Source organism: Anthonomus grandis, chromosome 12 (assembly GCF_022605725.1).
Source record: "Anthonomus grandis grandis chromosome 12, icAntGran1.3, whole genome shotgun sequence".
NCBI classification, from domain to species: Eukaryota; Metazoa; Arthropoda; class Insecta; order Coleoptera; family Curculionidae; genus Anthonomus; species Anthonomus grandis.
This window is the reverse complement of record NC_065557.1, coordinates 7,376,739-7,397,927: the sequence shown is the minus strand read 5'-3', so window position 1 is coordinate 7,397,927 and position 21,189 is coordinate 7,376,739. Positions and strand designations below refer to the sequence as shown.

Sequence of the window (21,189 nt, the reverse complement as noted above, 5' to 3'; positions counted from 1 at the left end):
ATTCGCTTGTTAAAAAAAAAACTAGGTGATCATCTAGGTTAGGTCCAATTTTCGGGGTAACTCTTGCATAAGTAGCTAGCATCGCCAAAAAAGCCTCCGACCGGAATCGAACGTTCGCACTTCTTAAGCGCACCAACGGCCGTTGCCAAAACAAATTAATAAACGTCAATAAACGCGTTGGTAAGGACATGGCAAATGAATCAATCCAGCAGAACGTCAACTAAATATTTTAATTGCGTTTGAAATATGTGGCCGCGCTACTGGCGTAAACGTTCGAATCCTTGGAACTCGGTCCAAAATAATTCAAAAATCAAAAACGAAACGGTGTTGTCTAATTCCGGACCGACCTTGGAACGGCAAAGTGCAATGGAACATCTGCTATTGCGGTGCAGAACTTCTACCTCCGGTGTTGTTGACATGATGACGAGCAACGGGGGAAAAATACGTTTGTTTGGACAAGTGAAACAGGTAGAAGAGCTGAAATGAATTTAATATTTTTTTATAAAAGTCATTTAATATTTAAGTAACTCCATATCGAATTAATTCTCATTGGAAAAAAAGATTCAGGTAATAGAGCAAAAGATTGACTTAGATGACGTAACATTAGACGAGTTAACATTAACCTACACTCTCTCTGATTCAGTTTATGCTAAAAATTCCTTATTTAAGTTTAGGGGGATCAACGATACTGCAATAAATCTCATTCCAAAAATGTTTTCGTTAAACCAGCTATTATCCCTCTATCTCGAACCTCTCGTACTGAAATTTGTTTTAAAGACATTCAGACCCTTTGAGCTTCTGCTATTTATTTGCTCATTAATGTTACAATATCAGGACCATATTCTTTTAGAACTAACATAAAATAAAGTAGCCTTTATTTTATGTTAGCACAAGAACATTGTTATTCCGCGCCAACTAAAGAACATGCCACTAACATAATTTAACCTCACAAAAAAAACTGAGTTGCCTTTATAACCAACATGAATGTCAACACTAGTTCAGTGTCTGCCCCTAGATGGCATATGATGCCACAGTATTTTTGATCTAATTTACAACACCCCCACTAGATCAAAAAAAGCAATAAACATAATTGGTCAACATTTTATACATAATAAACCTAAAAATTTTAAAAGCATTTTTTTGTCACTACCTAGACTTTTGATAAATATGTCTGCAGGCCTATCATTTGTTGACAAATACTTTAAGTCAATCTAATTAAAAAATGATGCCTTATACGCTTTGTTCTTTTATGATCACTAGCAAGTTTTTGCGCCCCCTGGTTATCATTGCGAATTGTCACACAATTTACCTTACATATATTTTCCAAATAAATAGCCTCTTTAGCAGATTCAAAGAGCCCTATATATTCGGCATCTGTGCTGGATAAGGCAACTGTTTTTTTGCGTTGAACTGGCCCAAGAAATCATTGTTCCTGATAATTTACAACAGAAACCCGTATAAGATTTCTATCAAACCATCATTTTCAAAATACAAACTAGATTTCTTGGTACGCTTTAAGTAACCCAAAATACGTTTTGTAACTGACTCAAGATCATATATCTGGCATAACAGAAAATTACATTAAACTGCCTATTAGTTTTTGCTAAGGCACTGAAGAGCTACATGTTTAACTCTTTAGTCTTTAATATTAGACTCACAACCTAATTTGCACCCTATATCATTTTCTTCATTGGTGCAATTTGAAAAAAAATATATCAACATATCGTGATATTATAGCTAACTCATTACCATTTTTATTTCATTTATTTAAAATACATGGTTCAAATTTCGATTTTTCATACGCCCACTTAACTTAGCTTTCTGATACCACACCCTAGAAGATTGCTTAAGCACATAAACTATAGTTCTGTTAATATACCGTTTAAAAAAACTATGGTTACATCCAAATAAGTGATACTTGACTATTTGTGCTTATGTAGGTTACAGAGTCATTGAAAGCTTTAGGCTGAGGCACTCTGTCTGATCTTCTAGGACCTTTAATGACTTCATTCATTGTCAACTTACATTCGCTGGCCTCCTCTTGGTCAAAAATAAATTTACTATCTGTATCACCTTCTGGAATACTCAAGAGCATACTCATCCATAGCTTTCAGTGTTCTCCTCACTTCTTACTACTTTTGCAAAATTCTTGACAATGAGAATTAACTTAGGTTGAGGTTGAATATCATTCCTAACTGAAACTATTATTTCTTCTGCGTCTTCATGTAGAGTGACTGGTCCAGTAGCTGGTTGAGTTCGTGTGCCTTTAAAGTTTTCAAAGATAATCACATCTCTACTTATTAGCACTTAATGATTTTGTCGATCAGATTCCCTATATCCTTTGATATCAGTGTAGCCTACCAGAATTTCTTTTTCTGCTTTCTTGTCAAATAACCGTTTTTCTCCTTTGGTATATGTACCATAACAGGAGTTCCAAAAATTATTAAATGCCTCAGTGTGGAAACCAACTGCAGGTGATCTATTTCTTAAGAAATTGCAGTATTGACAGCATTTGCTTAAAACGATTTTTTGAAATTTGCCTCAAATAGTAGACACTTTGCTTTCTCTACTATAGTTCAGTTTAACCTCTTTGACGCATCATTTTGTTCTGGAGTATATTATGTTAGTTTTGTGAAAAATAATTCCATTGTCTTTAAGGTAGGCATCAAGATGGGGATTCACAAACCCTCCACCTGTTAGAGATTATCTGATCTAAGGATTTTGATTTCAAGATTTTTCTCTACAAGATTTCTAAAATCTTTAAAACCTTGTGGTACTTTGACTCTAAAAAGTAACAAATTCAAACTTTGAGTAATCATCCTCCAAATTTTAAAAATATCTTGAACCTCCAATAGATTTGGTCTCCATAGCACCATAGTGGTCACAAAGTATTAAGTCTAATACATTCTCTGTTTTTTAGAGTTTTTTTGGAAAAGGCAATCTATGTTCTTCACTACAAGTGGTACAAATGTAATTTCTTATGTTAATTTTTTCACATCATTCTAAATCTTCTAGAGCAACAATTCTCATCTTTGTTAGGTCTGCGAGACTTCTCTATTAAAAAATACTTCTCTGACAAAATATTTACCTTGTAGGCACCATTATTTAATTCACCTATACTTACCAGTATAGAGTTCTTATTGTATCTCTTGCAACAGTGTCCATCAAAAATGAAAGTTCTTAATAAGCTGACTTACCGATAGAAGATTGCTGGTAAGTTTGGGAACACAAAGAGCATTCTGGACAATAATGTCATGTGTCTTATCTTTAACAACTGTTGTTTTTACCGTTAACAAATTACTGGAACTTCAGCGTTGTTAGGCCCTAGTATATTCTATGTTGAACAACCACTGCTTTTCTACAATAACTCATCATCAACTACCATTAGCTTCACTTGTTAACGGTACCAGTCTGTTTTTCTATAATCTCCTCACAAAAAAACAACATTAAAAGCATGTTCATCTTTTTGCTCCATATTATTGATATTTTTCTTTTTTTTGGCTTTCGACAGAATATTTTATAATGCGCGAACGCCTTGCAATTATAGCACTATATGCTCTTCAGCTTGTGTTTACTATCACTAGATAAATTTTTTCTTGCTAATTGATTTACTATTTTTGCATACAAGGCACTGCTAGATACGAGTATAAACCTGAGTGCTTAATTGCCATTACCATTATTAAAAATCTTTCTGGCAAACCTGTAAGCATTAATGATCCTACCCACTCATCATCTATATTAAAGTCTGTACCTCTGAGACGTTGACTGGTTTCTACAATTTGGTTTATGTAACTCTTCATTGAGTCACATGAATTTAATCTTGTGGCAATTAGCAACTCTTACAAGCTTATTCTCCTTGAAAAACCACTATCATCAAACATGGAATTCAGAGTTAGCCATAAGTCCCTGGCTGTTTCTGCAGACTTTATGTAAATATAAAGACAGACTTTAGAAGAATCAATAGTTAATATTAATCTGGCTTTTACCTTTTCATCTTTGCTTGAACAGCAGCTGAACTTGTACTTGCACTTGCATTTGTGTCTACACTTGAACTTGCCTAAATGCAATTCTGCAAACCATGCTTATTTTGTATTATTGATCTAATTTATAACATATTTAATCAGAGACTGTTTTCTATCTGACCACTACTGTCAATCTGAGTGAGACTTGAATTATTCAACAAATATGGAAGCTTCAGCTTTTAACTAAAGATTCTGTTAATAAAGCAAAAGACTCATTAGATAACTTAACATTATCTGAGTCAACATTAACAACATCTTCTCTATCAGTAACTATTTAGTCTTTTTTTAGAGGTTCTATTTATACTTGCAGGTATTTAAAGCAAACTTATCAAAACCAGGTAGTGGTAAATTAGGATCTTAATATGACAAATCTTAGTTGAAGTGCCAATTTAACCTACAGGTTGTAGATGCTCATCCATAGAAAGGATCTTCTAGGGCTTAGCATATATAAGTCTCTGCAAAAGTAAAAGCAATTATTTTCTAGAGTATGCTACCACTTGGACCAAAACCCAAAACACTCAAAAATACAGAAAAGTTTACAACAACTGAAGATTCTATCATCTGCTTGATGATTTTGATCCAATTCATTATATCATCCATCATATGTGCCGATAAGTAGATTGTCTTAATTTGAATAAAATTAAGTAAATTTGGTGCTTACGTTAAAATGAATAAAGGTGATGAAGGATGATGTCTATGATGAACGATGATGATGTTGATGGCATTAATGGTTTGTGTCTTTCCCTATAGAGTATTAATAAGAAAAAAATAATTGTGGGAAATTATTAACAATAGTTTGACGAAACAGAGAGTGATAAGAGATTTAGGAAGGTTCTATCTGAAAGTGATCCCTCTAATATCATATAAATTAAAGAGGGACTTGAAAATGCTCAAAACTATGCTTAGTTACCCACTCCTAGATTCTCTATTACTTTAGTTTTTGTTATAAAAATCTCTAAACGATTAAGTTATATTAAGCGATGCCATTGAATATTTTCTAAAATACACATTAAAGATCATCCCAGTTAAAGGTTGCACGCAGCATTTTAGCGATAAATTAAGCCAGAGGTTAATTTCTCGTCGCACTTAATAAATATCAAATCGTATAAAAAGCGAAGCTAACAAAACACATTTATTTAAGCGATGGCCTAATAACTTTTTATGTCATTTTAATGGTCCTTCGATCCGAAAACCTAATTCGTTTATATGTTAAATTTAGAACCGCCTTGCATTTGGTTGGTTTATAAGGTCAAGGAATGATAATAATATTATAAGAATGTATATATGTATATACTCGTGAACCGGGTATAATTATATTCTCGTTAAAAAACCATAACCATCTTTATTCTACGCTCGTTCGCGTCTAAATACGACTTGATCACACAGGAATCGTGTTGTCGAATTAACGTAAAAAATATTAAAATAAAATTGTTTTTTTTTTGCATAATCATATGTTTAAAGATTTTTTAAGTATACGATAGCGTAATATAAATATATGATAAAAAGATGGTAGATTGGTTGGAAATTTCATAAAACTTAGACCCTCAAGATAATAGTTAATAAACATAAAAAAAACCTTCGCTATTCTTTTATATCTAATAAAATCAAAGACGTTTAATAAAAAAATTGAATATTATTTTACAAAAGATTATATTATATCATGACACATATATGGTACATGCGTCCTACTAACCTAATTTGGATTACTAACATGACGATGTTTGGTAAGTATGGCTTTTACAACCAAAATCATTTTTGTGATGTACTTTAAAAATCAAAGCGTCTGTGTTTTAAATTTATATACAATACACACTATTTATATATTAACAAAGGGCTGTAAAATTGTTTTTATCATAAAAATAATACGCTAATGATGGTTCATAGCTTACCAGGCCATGCATTTTTATTCTCCTGTAAGATCATATAGTTTATGTGGCGCAGAAATGGTACACAGTTTTAGAACCAATTTTCGAGGTGTGATACGTATATGAATCACGCGTTCTGAAAAAATTATTTGTGATACCTACGTTATAACCTTATATGCATATTAATTTTTAAAATACGTTAGAAAGAGTGGATTTAAAAAGTAACGCTTTTTGGTTAAAGTGTATATAAGACACACAGTTAATAAAATTAACAATAAAAAAATTGTAACTAAAAAATAAATTCAAATGATAAAAAAAAATTATGTCAATTTAATAACTAAATTGTGAAAAAGTAAGTAAGGAAATTATCAATTTTTGATTCTGATGTCATGCTAATAGTCGCAGAATAACAAAAACAAATTTAAGTATTAAATTAGTTGAAGAAAAAGAAAATAAATAAATCTGAAAATGTTGTTTTGACTCCTGAACAGAGAATTGAACCCTCGTTCTTCAATTCTCGAAAGAAAATAGATTTTCAAACGTAAAATCCGATAATTTTTAGATGATTTTTTTTGGGTACATGTTTCCTTCAGACCTACAATAATTGACATTTAGAGAAGGAAAAGCTGACTTACCAGCGCAAAAACATAATATCATAGAAAGAACAGGGACAGGACAAGTAAAATGTCAATATCTAATCGTTTTTAATTTTGTTTTTGAAAAATGGTAATTCAATAAAGAATTAACAATTTAATAGATCTTCAGTTAAAAAAAAATGCAGAGAGTATTTTGCACCGCAAGTTACCATTAGTAGAAATTCTTGCAGAAAACTATTCATCTCTAAAATTAAATTAATAAAAGGTATTTCATTATTGGGATTTGAACCTGAACGATTCATAAAAGCTTCCTATACCTTAATAGATTTAAATAAAAAAACCTAGTCTGGCAACATTGGGAAATTATCATATAACATAGCAATATCGTACTGAATTCCTTCTGTAAACCTACTTACGATATTTAAAATCTAACATCAATGTTAACATCTGATCTTTAAAAAATCTCTTCTAGAATAAATTCTTCTAGGTCTGATGATGATTTTACGGATGAAACATGTAACCAATAAAAAAATCAATATGTTCCTAGAAACAATGGAATTCGAATAAATAGTCCAATCTTTCTCAAAGAAGGCAGATTAAATTAAATAGTAATAAATAAAATTCAAGTCACAGGTTTCAAATATATTAGGACATATAAAGTCAAAGGAATATACGTCAGGTGTTTCGCTTGTAGGATGCATCATCAGATCTACTTGTGTTTTTACTACCAAAATGAATAAATAAAAAAAATAAAAATTCCTTGCTACAAGTCAAAGGTAAAAGTTTATAAAACAGGACGGTGACTAGTTACCAAATATAAAATTTGTTTTTTCATTTTGTTTATAATGTATTTTAGATCTGACGATACATACAGACCTAAAATACAGACGAAACACGTGTTATCCTTTGAGCTTATAGTTCAATATATTTGAGACCTACTATTTGGAGTTTAATTTATTAATATTGAAACAATACAATATTATGTAATATACTGGAAAAAACCTCTTTATTAAAATTTAACATTGTAACAATTAAAAAAAAATGCCATAACGGGGCTTTGAACCTTTTGATGTTTGTTACCATTATTGGTAATTATTCCTAGAAAATAATTCATCTAAGAAATTAAAATAACCTGCGTATACCGAATATTTAAATTTTGAGTCATCACAATCCCCTTTTTAGTAAATATGGGATATAGTAAGGTTGCAAAATTAAAGTTAGGCCTGCACTACAGTATGTCTAAATTGAGTATAGAAAAATATGCAAGTAATTATGTAACTCCACTTCAATGAAACCATACTTACTTATATGGTGATAATATGAAATATAGATTAAAAATGTCTTGATATCTGAAGGTAGTTTAATTTTTCTTTTGAAAATTCACGTCAGTATCCAACATTTATTTACCATTGCATAAACCTCTGAAAAATGTCTATTCAATTTTTATGTCTATTCAACGTTAATTTTTAGTAGAGAAACGTCTACGCTGCAAATCGACCTTTATTAAATGTTGATTCAACTCCCTTTACCTGTCTCGACTCAAAAACACATATACAATGAAATTTGCCATATGATATGGCCTCATGGGATGTTGCCTGTAAACCCACTATATATGATTGCAAATTAAGTTTTTACGAGAGTACCATTTATTTAGGTTAATTCCTTTCTCGCATAAAAATACAAACCCGTCCATGTCAGTTTATATGTGGCGCGATAGCATTTAAAAGAATATGACATCCTGTCTGCGGAGCTCATTAGGTAATTAAACTCCTTTATGGGTATAAACTAGCTAGACCTGTTAAAACACAATAAGGCAGACCTAACCGAGCGTGGCACCATTAAAAAATATTTATTCGCCCCGATGCCCGGGCCGCTCCCACCCTGGATATTATATTATACCCAAGCAAGTCGAGATTGCTTTACGAATCAACTAATTGTATTACTGTAATTATTGTAATTGAGGCACGAATGATCGTAATTTTTAGTGACAAAACCGGTTGGAACAATACCGTGTTGTTATTTCAATTCTCTTATTAATTTTATACATATGTATATAGCCTGTGCTTCGTTTAATAAGGATAATAAACGTTGAATTTTTTGTTACAAAAAGCTTTAAATTGTATTTTTATTTACATGTTCACTTATAATGATATCGGAGCAAGTAGGTGATAAACAATTACCCATACATAATCCAGGAACTAAAAGTGACCATTAAAATTGAAATAATTATTTTGAAAAATGAAATCTAGCTCTAGAACTTCTTGCAATGACAATGGGTCTATTGTCTGATATCATCATCAGACAGGTCTGGAATATTTGCAAGCAAATATATAACATTTAATGATACTAAGATATGATTAAGTGGTAATTGAAAATGTTTGCTATAAGTTGCCGACTTTAAAGTAATTTTTTATATAGGTACTAATGATCTTCCTCAAAGGCACCAATTACTAAACTGGCTAAAAACTTTGTTAGCTGATTAATTGGGGAACTGATAAAGCTTACGGATCTCAATGTGACACCTTCCTTATGAATTTTTGGTAAGCATTATAATTTTGGAAAAATACCCTTGTGAAATTTTAGTTTTTTCCCTCTCTCTTATCTCTATCATTATTTTTAGATTCTTGAGAATGACATCATAGAAATCGAAACGTCGACCAATATATATAAATAAATCATCTGAAGTATTTTTTTTTAACCTATATCCAACAAAAAAATTAAGTATTTTTTCCTACTTCATTTTATATAACAAAGAACAATGTAAACAAAAATTATGTGAAAATTTTTTTCTCAAATATCTTTTATCAAAATACAATGAATGATAAATTAAACTTATATGATGAAATAAACAGATAACCACTAAAATGATAATATTGTTGCTATTGTTAGTGTTATGTACCAGTAAGTCCATCCGGCTTTAATGTCTCTATTTTGGAATTTTAAAGTCACTTTTTAAAATGCCTAAAAATTAGGTTTCGAAAAGTCTTAAAGCAAATTAGAATTGCGGAGTAAATTTCCACGCATTTCTAGACATTGCTTGGAAAATATATTAAATGGAAAACAATTTTAAATTAGATAAATATATTTTAAATATCTGGAATATTAAATTAAATTATTCCAAGAATCTGGAACATATAAGAGTTTTTTTCAGTTGTCTTAAGAATTAAATCTGAATGAATGAAAAAATATCTTTAAATAAAGTTAAAAACTCTAAATTGAATTTGAAAATTAATATAATTGGGGCTCTAGGGTAATTTCCTAGGGTAAAAGCACCAAATTGGATCATTTGAAGTTCTTATTATTAATAAATTAGCTAAAATTTGAAAATCTTACAATCAAAGAACATCAAGTGGCAAAAATAACATGACAAACTATTTCTGACACAAAATAAATGAGGATGGAGTAAAAAGTATTTCAACCGATTGCAAAAAATATAAAAAAAAGTCACAGATCAAAAATTTTACTCACACCTTAATTTTCTTTATATACAGGAGTGCCACGATATTTAAAAATTAATACAAGTACAAAATATACAATAGTATTAGGAATATAAAAGTACTGGTCAAATTTTACATAGCGTAAAGATATATAAAAAAAAAAAAACAATTTTATAGTTGGTTAATTAAAAAAACTAAAATATAAAACAAAAAAAATCGATATTTTTGCAAACTAATGGGAATTCTAGAAGAGAAAAATGTTACCATAAGGTTCATATTATAAAAACAAACGCCTGATAATAAATATGTGAACGTGTTGACTTTTGATAAAATCATCCTTAGTACCAAGGATTTTTCATTTTCCTTGATTGCTACTAAGATTTTTTTTTTAATTAAAATAAATAAAATACAGTAAAATTAAATACGTACACAAAACTAAAGCATATTACATTGCAAAAAACAACAAATTTGGCAAAATAAAGTCTATAAACGCGTTTTAAGCTTAAAATCATTTTCCTCAAGCTTTTTATAAAGGTATTTTTTTATTTTGTTCAGTCTTCTATTGAATTGTCGAAACAGTAGGCTGCCAAGGCAGTTATGTATATAGGTCTCCTAATGGACCCGTCATGCCCCACCGGGGTTTACCAGAGCCCAACGGCCTTAGAGAAACCGATAAGGCTCTCTGGTCTGAAGGACTTAAAGTCACTCGGTACACTGAAAGTGTTACGTTGTCCGCAATACCGATAGTATGGAGATGGCTTCTTAAGTGCCAGTGACCGGTTAAAAGTCCTGTCACTAGCCGAATTTCGCGTCTTTTTAGGCGTAGTACATTTTTGGTGAGGCAGGCAAAGGGCCCACCTATGTGCGCTTTGGCCTGTCTCATACCAGGGGACTCAGTCCATCTTCGGTGAGTCCACTTGTCCAGCAGACCCTTCATTGACGCGACCGCAACGCATTTGGCGATACCAACTACGGGTTCCGGTCCCATCGGCACTTTTGCGGATCCCAGTCTGGCAAGAGAGTCCGCTTCCTTATTACCTGCGTGGCCAGGTATCCAGACGAGCTCGACCCTGCAGCCAACCTGTACCAATTCTTTCAGGACTTTTATGCACTCTAATACCAGCTTGGAGCTTCTATTAAACCACGTAACTAAGAACATTCATTTAGAAGCAATAATCAAGAAAAAGGATACTTTTTGGTTTATCTTTTAAACTTAGCATATATGAGAAAACGTTCTGAAATATTCTACTGATCCGAGATTTTTAAATGCCTGGAAAATATTAAAAAAATAATTGAAACTTGCTTAACTGCTTAGAGGTAATTAAAGAAAAATGCAAACTTCTTAAACTGCCTGGAAAAATTAAGTTTCTTTAACTCTTTGAAGGAATTAAAAGTTGCACAGCATAACACCAAATCGTTCATAACAAAAAAAAAATTTTCATTTTTTTTGTGCTTTTAATATAATCCAGACATAAATTGAAACCGATAATAAAAAGATGGGTGATTAGAGTAAGGTGATTCTTGAAATAGTACTAGTCCACTTCTATATAGTTGACTAACTGTTACCCAATTGAATATGCTAATCTTCTATAGGTAGACTAGCACATTCAATTGTATATAATGTCACCTACATTTATCTTGTACTAAAGGCTGATCAGACCTATGGAGTAAGCAGATTCTTTAAGTGATCTTCTAGTATCTACTTCCACTAAAAAATCTTCAAAGGTATTATTTTATCATGAACAAATTGACAAACATACATTTGATGATACCAAGAGCAATAATCGAAAAAGAACGACGTCATTGTATATCTTTTACACTTAGAAAAAATATATGAGTAATAGCTTTAATTCATTAATCCTAAAGAAAATTGCAGATCGATTTCAAAGTTTTTTGACTACCTGGAAGAAATTAAAGAAGAATTAAAAGTTATCTAGTTGTTTGAATGAATAGCTCTTTAACTGCCTGGAAGAAATAGAAGAAAAATGCAAAGTGCCTCTATTACTTGGAAGAATCAAGCTTCTTCAACTCACTGGAAGTATTTAAAATTATATTACATAACATTCAATCATTCCTAAGTTTAAAATTGTTTTGTTTAGGTTCTTTAAATGTTTATCCAGACATAAACTAAAACCTCAACAAGAAGTGATCAAATTATTTGTAAATATTCGAAAACAGAATGATTCGGGTGATAAAAATGATCATCTAGATGGATGATCAGAATATGATGGTTCTTAAAATAGTAATATTCTTATGCTATTTAGAGAACTATCTATTATCCCATAGAATACGCTAACTTTCCAGGTAAACTAAGAAGCACATTGAATTGAATATTTAACAGTTATTTAGCCTGTACTAGATTTATAAAGGGCTGATTCAGGGGAATTATACAACAAAGAAATTTCCATATTCCAACATTTATAAAAAAAGGAACATTTTATACACTTATTATATAAATAACTATTTTAGGCGTTCAAAGTAATTTTTTGCTTTATTTTAAGAATTTCAGTAATTTTGCACGTTTTTGTTTTATCCAAGCCATTTTACGTAGTTGTGTATTTGTTCCTGGAATGAGAGGTAATTTTTTTTCATGAACTATTAGGAACTATGAACATTCTGGTCCTTGTTTCGAAAATGACCATATATGGTGCCACCTAAATATCAATCAATAGAACTTAAAAGGTAAGCCATTAAATAAATAATGTACCCCGTGTTTACATTTATGCCAATGCGCCATCTAAGAGTCATGCTTTAAAATATGAATTAAGGTATCTAGAGTCCAAAAGGGATAATTATTCCAACAAATAGCAATTCAAAGTAGAACTAAATTATTGGTCTATTCCTCTGAAATCCAACATTTTATACCGGGGGCTGAAGGAAACTGGTAAAAAATCTTTCTGTTTTGCTGAATAGTTTCTGGTTAATAGTTATAGTCTGCATCTGTCTTTCAATATATTCTATTTTAGTGTACTTGTGATAGTCTTTAGTTGTCATTACCTAGTCTTGTACAGCTCTGTTAAGTATAATGCCGAAAGAGCAACGTTAACTTTACTAGTTTATTATGCAGCTGCATATCTGCCATATAGAGGTTTTGACTTTTCGTCTGCTTCCAGGTTTTTGTAGGATTCCTTATTTTCCTTTTCAGTTGTTTCATTCTGTGCGAGGCTTAGAAAAGTTAGTTCTTGATCTATGAACACGAGTGCTTGGTACATTGTAACTCCCTTCCAAGTTCTAATACCTCTAAATCTTTTCTCTTTGCAGATATGGTCTATTGAAAAAGGAGTGACAACAGTGAGCACCCAGGAGTTACAGATTACAAATTACATAGTAGATTCAGATTTTTTTTATCTCATTGTTGAATGACCGAATGGAGGAGCGATCACTATATTAAATCAAATAATTCTTATAATAATATTATACATACCAACGGCTTGAATTTTTGACTAATTGCGCACTTATACTAAAACATACTTTTCTAAGTTAAATCAAAATCTAAATCTCTCGTAAAAATGTCTCAACTCTTTAGTAACATCCCATCGTGTATATTATTCAATGTCGAACCTTTTGTATAGTATCATCGCGTCGTCCCCCAAACCTGTCTCAACAATGCATTTTTAATGGCCCTCATTTACATGCGCTGCATAAGTATGTAAACACAAACCAGTGCACTTCCTGCAACGGGGCGGTAGCTTCGGGTGTTAACCGGAAATACGCGGCCGCAGGCATTTTACCGGCGGGGCCACCCTGCTGTTTACTATTATACATCGCCGACAATCATCCACCTTTTGGTTCATCATCATCATCATCCGCTTTTTGTTTTTAAATATTTACAATTGTATCCCTCTTGTAGGGGTTTCAGTTTATGTCTGGATGAATCTTAAATAAAAGACCCGAAAAGAAAACAAATTTGATCTTTTGAATGATTGTGTAATGCAACTTTAAATTGGTCCAGGCAGTTGAAAAAGTTTGCATTTTTCTGTAACTTTTTTTAAGCAGTTAAACAAGCTTTAATGCTTCTTTGATTTCTTTCAGGAAGTCAAAAAACTCGGCTCAGTGAAGCATCTTAGAAGTCGTAAGCCGGTTTCTAAAGGATATAGAGAATATTTTGGTATAGAAAAACTGAATAAAATGCTGTTGACCGATGCTGACTTTGATTAAAAACTCACTGAATATGATACAACCTTGGTCATGATTTTTACTCCTTGGTGTGGCCATTGCAAACGGCTTAAACCAGAATATCCAAAGGCCGCTGAAAACCTTTTAACAAATGACCCACCTGTGGTCTTGGTTCAAGTTGACTGTGCTAAATGTGAAAAAGATGTAAAAAACATGTAACAAAAATTTTGTCAGTGATTACCCCACTTTGATGATATTCCGTAACGAATAAGAAGTTTCACAGGGTTATAATGGACCTAAAGAAGCCTCAGGCAAATTAAAATACATAAAGGTCCAAGTTGGCCCAGTTTCCAAGGAAATCAAATCTTGGGAAGAGTTTAAAAAGTTCCAAAAAGAATCTTTAATTATTGGGTTCTTTGAGAAATAATCTGACCTAAAGGGTGCCTTTTTGCTGTTGGCAGAAAAATTTAATGATCTGGTCAAACAGAAGTAGATACTAGACGATCATCTGAAAATCTACTTATCACACTCGATTTCATTCAGGCAGTTGAAGAACTTCTCTGGTTTTTCATCAGGTAGTTAAAGGAATTTAAATTCCTGAAGAATTACATACTGCTGTTCAAAAATAATCATCACTTTTATCCTTGGTATCCTCAATAAAAACAGTGACGTTATTAGTGACAAAGTCGATTATGGGTTTTAGTATCATCAAATGAATATTCATCAACTTGATCGTAATTAAACACTTCAAATTCAAATTTTAAATTCATATCTATTTTAAAAATTAACTACCAGAAAAATATTTTTACTCAGGAGTTTACTCATACATACCATAAAAACAAAGTTGATTGCTAACAATTCCTAGTGAAAAAAGAATAGAGAATAGGAATCAGCCTAAGCTAACACAGCTTGTGTGCAAATTAAGGTCTTAAGTCAAATAAGGTCAAATAGATATTAGAAGATCAATAGGTAAATATATAGTCCCCTAAATAGAATCAGAATAGTACCTTTTCAAGAATCATATTTATTATCAAGAATCCTCTATTACTTATGATCTTTATTATTATTGGTACTATTCTGTATCTCTCTTGTTGAGGTTTAAGTTAACTTTAAATAAACCATCAAAAGTCCTAAGAATTACATTTTTGGTTTTATGAATTATTGGATGTTGTATAATGCAACTTCCAGGTACAGGCAGTTGAAAAACTTCCAAATATTCTTTGGTTTTTCATCAGGTAGTTGATTTCAAGATTTCCGTAGTGCTATCAAAAAAATAACCACCACTGTAGCTCTTGGTATCCTCCCAACATTTCTAGAGTAATGATCAAGTCAAAATAGTTAATTAAGGTTCAATTAATGCTTCTAATTATACTCTTGGTGCAGAAACAATAGATCTTGAGAATCTGCTACTCATATATTTTCACCAAGTTCCAAAGATAAACAGTAACGTATCATTCTTATTTGATTATTGCTCTTTGTATAATTAATCTAATGTTTTTCAACCCTATTGCGATAAGATAGATATGGGTTTTCAGTGATCTAGTTAAATAAGTAAAAAAAGCAAATTTGATCCGATAAATGATTGGGTGTGGGGTGTTGTGCTGTATGATTCTAAATTCTTTTAAGGAGTTAAAAAAGCTCGAGTTCTTCCAGGCAGTTAAAGAAGTTTGCGTTTTTCTTTGATTTTCTTTAAGCAGCTAAATAAATTTTTATTCTTTTCTGATTTAGTCCAGGAAGTTAAAAAACTCGGTTCAGCGTATCATCTCAAAATTCTTACTTATATATTTTCATTGAGAAGATGAAAAGTATGACGAATCCTCTTCTTCGATTATTACTCTTGGTATCATGAAATGATATTTATCAACTTGATCGTGATAAAATAAATAGTAAGGTCATTCAGCGATCTGGTCAAATAGAAGTAGATACTAGAAGATCGTTTAAAGACCACATAAATAAGAGTACCATTCTATAATTCTGGTAGAGGATAAATCAAGTTTAGAAGAAGTAGAGTAGTACTATTTTAATAACCATCTTACTCTGATCTATTTTTTGATATACATACTGTTTTTAAACATTCACGAAATATATTATGTCCCTCTTTAATAGGAAAATATATGTCTGGAAAAACCATAAATGGACCAAAATAGTTGATTAGATGTTATATAATGCAGCTTTATGTTTCAGGGCAAGCACGAAACTGATATTCTGAGTTAATAATAAGCTGATAAGGGCGCCGCGTGCACCTCGCAACCGAACGTAATAAGTTTACCGACAATATTTGAGATCTTGTTATCGTGACATTGATGAATTCCTTCGGCAAACTCATCGGCTTCTGGTATGGATAAATAGAATAGATAATTAAAATTGCTGAAGAGAGAAATCTTTGATAATTATGGTTATAAATAAGTCTTTATAGATATAAGAGATGGTAATTAGGCATTGTTTTGTTGAAGTGCAACGAGAAATATTTTAAATAGTTTTATGTAGAATAATATTGAATCTTAGATCAATCGAAGTGGAAAAATTTAAAATTCGTCTTGGTGGTTAAAGAAATTCTGGTTCTTCCGTAATTTCTTACAGGCAATATGACTTTCTTCGATTCTGTTCAGGAAAATTTTAAAGTTTTTTACCAGGTAAAAAAAATACTTTCTTGAAGATTTTCGTAGTGTTATTCAAACATCATCCACTTTTCCTTTTGATGTTCTCAATTTAATATTTAATAGCTTGATCTTGACAAACTGAATTTTCCTATATTAATATAAATCCAGTGTTTTCCTACTAAAGTTCAAATTTGATGCAGAAGAAATATATCGTCTTCTAAATAGTGCTGAAAATAAATTATTTGGCATATGAGGAAGAGGCTATATGTGGTCTAGAGAAACGTTTTCTAGTTTCAATTATCTCTGAACTTAGTTAAAAAGCTCATTTTTAGAAATCTCGTCTTCTTGTACATAAGCATTATTTTAATTTTCATTTCGTTTTCTTCTTCATTATCTATCTGTTCACCGAAGTGTAGGTAAATATAAAGAAACATATTTTTTGTACAAAACTAGTTCAATAAAAATGTTCTATAAAGAAAAACGTTGACTTTAATATCAGATATTAATTATTTAGTTTTATCATCATTGATGTCTTTTTCTTCTCCATCATATTCTTGATCTTCTTTCTCTTTTTCTGTTATTTATCCATTTACTAAATAGAAATGCAGGTGGAAAAATTAAATTTTGAACAATATAGTTAGGAAAAAAATAACATGTAAAGGAAAGCGTTGACTTCAGTAGATGTTTTAGCAACATCTATCAGCGTATCATCATTCTCTTTTTTTTTTCTCCTTCTTCTTGATCATTTTTCTCCATTTATTTACTTAATAGAAATGCAAGCAAGAAATTATAATTTTGTTTTCTTGGAAGAATTAGATATACTATGCTCAACACAATCAAAAGCGTTTGAAAAATCGTAATATATTGCTTGGGACTGGAAAATGCCCACTAACACTGCTTACATATAAGGATTTGGGAATATTTTAACACTCGACATTATCCAGTAAATTTTTACCCCTAGTGGCTACTTAGTTGACAAATCAAACCCAAAACGGGAAAAAAGGTCGACATAATATTAAAGATGAGACTGCCCTTGGACAAGGTTAAGCATTACATTGAAATCGCCATTGATGTGTGTGGTACACGGAGAATATACACAGTTTTTCATGTGTACCAACTGCCGGGTCTAAAGTCCTGTATATGTGTCACACTAATTATCTCTGCCAGGAAAGGGCTAATCTAAGGCTTGGTTTTCAAGAATACCTTCAATTTATATACATTTGAAAGGAGAGAGCATGAACATTAAGGTGTTCAATATGTATAAATCTCTATCTAAATCTGGAAATTAGAAGAGGATGGGAATAAAGTAAAACTTTTCTTATACAATTGGATAAATATGCCCGAAAAACACTATTTTCAGACGATTTAGACACTATTAGCAGAATGAAACCTTGATATAGGAAAAAAGGGAAAAGTTGAATATTTATATATCCCTATATCAGTCTCAAAATTAGAAGAGGATGAAAATAAAGTGATATTTTTTTTATGTAATTGGACCAAAAAACACTATTTGCAGATGATCCAGACACCATTAATAAAATAGAACCATGATATAGAAAATAGAATGAAAAGTTTAATTCTCATTCATATATTCCTATCTGAGTCTGTAAAATTAAAAGACGCTGGAAATAAAGTGATATTTTTCTTTTATAATTGGATTAATTATGCCCGAAAAACACAATTTTCAGACGATCCAGACACTATGAACGAAATGATATATAAAATAGGGGAAAAAGTTGAATATTCATATATATGTATATATATATTTCTATTAATTTAACATTATTAAACTTGCTGGTGGCTGTTACTTCTTTTTGTTAAAAAATCGGCGCTGTTGACTTAAAAAGCTTTTTGCAACCATATTCTTGGGCCAAATATTTGAGTTCATTACCTGGTGCACTACAATTTTAAATGATTTAATTCTGTTATTTCATGTGGCCATCTCTTCTCACTCACAATTTGGAAAACCCTAAGTATTAGGGTACTTCAAAACATCCTTTACTGAGTTGTTCTCGACCAATTCAGAGAGAAAAATACAGGAGTAATTGAGAGTTTCATAAGTGGTCCCACTTAAATGCGACTTCTTTAGTGAGAGCAGTTTAGGTGACGCTACCTTTAAAGGTAAGTGCTCTGTACTCGGATCTCCACTAGTGCGAGATTGAAATGCTACATTTTTTTCTCTATATAGGCTTTAAGGGGCATCTTTGACAGCATATTAACAATTACGACATTTGTATATTTATTTGCTGGTTAATTTCATTAGTTTCCACAGACAGTTCCGGTTTAATAAAATCTTTAAGAGACTACGCCAAAATTATCACATCTTCATTGCAAGTCACGTTGTGAGCTTCAGTCAGTATCTAGTCATTATTTAAAGACTTACTACTATCATTCCCATTATCTATATTGTCAGGAAAGCTGCCCATGTTTGTAGTATAATAACTCACATTGGTGCTTGCCTCGGATACTGCAACAGCAAGGAGCTTAGGTTAGTTTTGTGTCTGCATCACTTACTAAAGTTGTCTAAGGCACAGATTCTTCAAAAGATTTAATTTGTATGTTAAAAGCTTTAATTTCACTATCTAAGGCACTATTAAAAAAGGCGTCTTTAAGCAACTCTTATATAATTGAATTCACCAAACCTATACGTTCCTCCAGTACAGCTTTCAGGTTCGATAGCTCCGTGATATCTGACGCACGGTTAGGACAGAAAAAGAACATTTGTCTGAATTTACCTCCTGTGTTAATAAACCAGTACATTCCCTACATATTATTCTTTTGCTTGTATTACAGGAACAACCAAATAAATCAGTTTTCATCTCGTATTTTTATTTATTCAACTATTTGATAGTAATGCATGTAAAACAAGATGCAAAAAATGCTAATTCAGAAAAAACTACCTTCAAAGGAAAGTGTCAATTTCAGTATTCAGATCTTGATCATCATTATTGTCGTTTTTCCTTCTTCCCCTTCTTCTTCTTTTATTCTTCATCTTCTTGATCTTCACCTTCTTTTATTTATTTTCAGAAAGGCAACCAAATAAACTAGTTTTCTACTTTGATTTATTCAACTATTTAATTTCAGAACTGCAAGTAAAAAAAAAATTCCACACAATGCTCGAAAAAAATCACCTGTAAAGGAGAACGTTAACCTTACTCCTTATTTAGAAAAACATTACCTGCAAAGGAAAGTGTCAATTTCAGTATTCAGATCTTCATCATCATTATTGTCGTGTTTCCTTCTTCCCCTTCTTCTTCTTTTTATTCTTCATCTTCTTGATTTTCACCTTCTTTTATTTATTCTCAGTAAGGCAACCAAATAAATCAGTTTTCTACTTTGATTTATTCAACTATTTAATTTCAGAACTGCAAGTAAAAAAAAATAAATTTTCCACACAATGCTCGAAAAAAATCACCTGTAAAGGAGAACGTTAACCTTACCAAGAAACATAATAATTAATATCGGCCTGTCAACCTGGATCCGATATATGCACCTGTTTACAAAAACCAATCAGGCTTAAAACGTAAACAAACGACCTTTCCAGACTGGGGGAAGGAGGCCACCCCCTCGCCATCCCGATATGCGATGCGGTAAACGGCATCATGTACGAATCTAAAAAAGCGATTAATCATTTTCCTGGTGCACCGTCGTGCTTATAGTACAGTCAATCTAGATTGAAAAAAGCCCGATCTTGGCAAAAATAGTTATATCAGGTTTGTTTTATCAGTTATGACAAAAGATGTTTAAATTCGAATAGTTGCGGCATTTTTTGGAAAACTCAAAACGTGTTGGATTTGGTTGTTCTCGGAAACCGTAAGTCACTGAGAGAAACTTTTAGAATAACAATCATAGAGCGCAAAAGAATCTCCAAAATGTTTTATTGAGCCACATTGCTACGATTATTAGTGCAGAAGATAGAGGGGACCACAATTAAGGTTTCTTCATTTTTATGTATGAATTTTTTTTATCCATAGCGAAGATCTAGAAGTTACTGGAGCTTTAAAAAACTTACAAAAGAAATACTAAACTTTTTGTTCTAAGTTTAACCAGCATTTTGGGACAAGTACTTGATGTGCAATGTTTTTTTTTTTTTTACTACTATCTTTAATTGGCTATTGTTACTTAAGTGCACAATAAGCATATGACTTATGTGGATAGGTGGATACATTCAATAAATTATTTACTTTGCTTGCTATTTATATTAGTTTTATAGTCTTAAAAGAAAGAAGTTAATAATTTGTAGGTGTTGTATATTTTTATATATTATTTTCTATTCACTTTATAATTGATTGTATATATTTTCATTTATTATTAAAACTTATATATAATACTCTCTATATGAAGTATATTCATTCAGGCAAGACATAATTTTTTTTTAAATTTCAAGTCTGGTTATTTTGGATTTTTAAACTCTAAGGTTATCTAAACTATGTGAAGACGCAGAAAAATTACGGAAAAACACACGCTGAAGTGCTTAAACTAATAAACACTAAAATACTGAGATAATAATAAGTCTTTATTTTTCAACAGGCAAGATTGCCCAATAATAGGAA

General features: G+C 31.3%; 1 long non-coding RNA gene across 1 annotated transcript; it reads left to right on the top strand.

Moving 5' to 3' along the window:
• Window positions 1–204: 204 nt before the first annotated feature.
• LOC126743380 (uncharacterized) lies at window positions 205–9,327 on the top strand. The gene is made up of 3 exons (XR_007662851.1): window positions 205–468; window positions 8,902–9,023; window positions 9,104–9,327. It is a non-coding gene; the product is annotated as an uncharacterized LOC126743380 (long non-coding RNA).
• The last annotated feature ends 11,862 nt before the right edge of the window (window positions 9,328–21,189 follow it).